This window comes from Montipora foliosa, chromosome 2 (genome assembly GCF_036669935.1).
Source record: "Montipora foliosa isolate CH-2021 chromosome 2, ASM3666993v2, whole genome shotgun sequence".
NCBI lineage: Eukaryota > Metazoa > Cnidaria > Anthozoa > Scleractinia > Acroporidae > Montipora > Montipora foliosa.
In genome coordinates this window covers 59,346,359-59,348,858 of record NC_090870.1, presented here as the reverse complement: position 1 = coordinate 59,348,858, position 2,500 = coordinate 59,346,359, and the positions used below count along the sequence as shown (strand labels likewise).

General features: G+C 41.7%; 1 long non-coding RNA gene across 5 annotated transcripts in view; it reads left to right on the top strand.

The window, feature by feature from the left end:
• The window catches only part of LOC137991023 (uncharacterized), a 29,619-nt gene extending 28,174 nt beyond the window's left edge, over nt 1-1,445 (top strand). For 4 of the 5 annotated variants that reach the window (XR_011121598.1, XR_011121600.1, XR_011121599.1 and 1 more), the window contains one exon: nt 1,387-1,445. This is a non-coding gene — a long non-coding RNA (uncharacterized lncRNA). The remainder of the gene's footprint in view (nt 1-1,386) is intronic. The other variant, XR_011121597.1, reaches the window with a different exon arrangement.
• Nucleotides 1,446-2,500: the final 1,055 nt, after the last annotated feature.

Genomic DNA, 2,500 nt, shown 5'->3' with positions numbered 1-2,500 from the left:
ATGGAGAGAAGGTGTGTGGAAATTAAGCCATCATAAATTTGAAGTCACCTTTGCCTTCAGAGGATAGCTCCAACCTACAATGTTTCATGTTGCGGAGAACAGTATCCTTGCCATGCAAAGAGTTTCTGGACAAACCCAAAGCCCAGTCCTCAGTTGGAGCCCAAGTTTTGAAGACAAGCATTATTGTGACGTTAGTGCCAAAACATTACCATGCCAGGTCTCATCATTAGACAGTCATACGTTTAAGTACACCCTGAGCTACCAGCGATAGCAATTGAAAAAACCTGGCGTTCTTCTATAGAATGTAACTAACCCTTGCAGCTACCTCGGAAATGTGAATGGCTGCAACGTATCACCAAAATCCACCCACCAAACACAATCTTTTCAACCTGCAAGTTCCCCTTAGTAAGCGGTTCAACAAACAAAACCAGTTCAAGCCACAGATCATTCTATAAGTTGTCATTCTACTCACAATACAGGCTTAAGCTGCCTGACCAGAAATCAAGTTGTGCTGATGTGGTGACGACGTCTCCCCACAAGCAAGTGGTGTGTACCAGATCAGGACAAGTTATAAAACCAAATATGGTTTCAAAGAACTTTGTGCAATAGCAAATGTTCAAGGAGTTGCTTAACTAGAACCTTTCGTTTTTTTTGAGACCACATTCAGTAGTGGATAATCATTAATGACAGTTTCTCAAGCCAAAGGGACATTAAGCTTTATGTTATCTAAACTCAGTTTTTTCAGTCTCAGTCCATCCTTTTACAGTGTACTGAATTATAGATTTCTTCCCTTTTGAAGGAAGATAATATGCAATATTATGACCAATGTCTGGGTCATTCAAGTTGTTGGTTGACATGTACCTTTAAGTTTCTTGACTACATCGTAACAACAGCTGGTTCAAAAGAGAAAAATGTCATTGGCAACAGTTCTCAGTAAAAAGCCTTAATTCATTGCAGCTATTTTTTGTGGTCTCTTTTATTAGTGTCAATAACTACCAGTAGCTAGCCTTAAATAAAATCAGGAAAATAACCACACAGGAAGGAGGTAACACACACTGGCAGTAAGGTTAGCCTTTTCATTGAAATAATAACTATTGTCTCGGAATCAGGGAATCTGATATTGGGATTTCCAGGGAAAAATCCTTACATTTGTGTCAATGTTGCTTTCTTGACACTATAAGCTTGGGCTGTCTGTGAAAATAAGTATTCAATGCAATTTAAACATTCAGCCACGATTTCTTGGCTGATTGGTAAGGTAAAGTGCATAATACCCTTGTTGCTGACAAAGTTTAAGTTTAGACAAAGATGCCATTGTTTTTTTAATGGACAATTTAACCAACGTATTTCTGACAGTCCTTTTGCATATATGCTCCTTCACTGTTGCAGTTAAAAGTACTGAAGAGACTGAAACATCTTCAAGTGGCGCCCAGCTCATGGTCACACACCCCACAGTCAAACAAACCCAGCAGTACCAGAAATCATCAACATTCCGGAGAAGCAACCCCTTCAAATTCCTCCTCGGCGAAAATATGTCCAAATCGACGCTGAAAGAGGCTACAAGTTGGTGGCACCACAGAGCAACTACCCAAATTGAATTCTGATGTTCCATCTTCAAAAGCAAATGGGAAGTAGTGAGGTATCATCAACCTAGCATTACAGACACAGGTCCCATCATAGAAGCACTCCAAAAATGAGGCCAACTGTCAATGATTTTAATCAAATCCAGCCCGTGAGTGATGTTTTACACAGTGATTACATTGAGAGTGTAAACAAATCTGTTCACTCAGTACTCAACATTTTTAGTTTTGTTTTTGTCTTGTGCATATAAAGTAGTAACCATACAATTACAAATCGAATTCTCTTAAAGTTTCTGAGCTTGGTGATTTGATGATCAGGATGACGATCATAGTAATTGTTGTGACTTTCTGCGAACAGAAGCTGTGAGGAGAATGGTCCCCAAACTGGGGCTTAGGAGACTAAGCGTCTTCTTGGGTATTAGGGTGATGCCAATGAACGGCAGGACCTGCATTTCCTCTCAACACATCTTCGAATCCCAAGCTTTCAAAAAGCCCTCCAACCGACCAGACACCCAACAACCAGGGACACAGTCTTCGTCCAAACACTGATGCATCTTTCTGATTTTCTTTGCCAGACGGAGAGTAGTGTCGTGATTTTCCTTATCTTCTTTAGACACTACTGGTCCTCATCCAAAGGGGCACCGAGAAAGTGACAAAAACGTCCACTACCTGAGCCACTCGGTCCACCTACCAGTAACGTCTGGACGATGATGTTCCATCTTCTGTGCTGTCCCGACACTCCTATCCCACCATGATGTTGCCTATTCCCATCCTCTGATACCCTCACACCCCATCCAGAACCTCCTTATAACCACCAACATCAGCACACTTCACATCAATACTTCCGACAAAGCTCCCAGTACACCCTGAACCCCAGCCAATCATGCCTCCTCTTGATACGCCCTCTCACGCCACACCAGTAC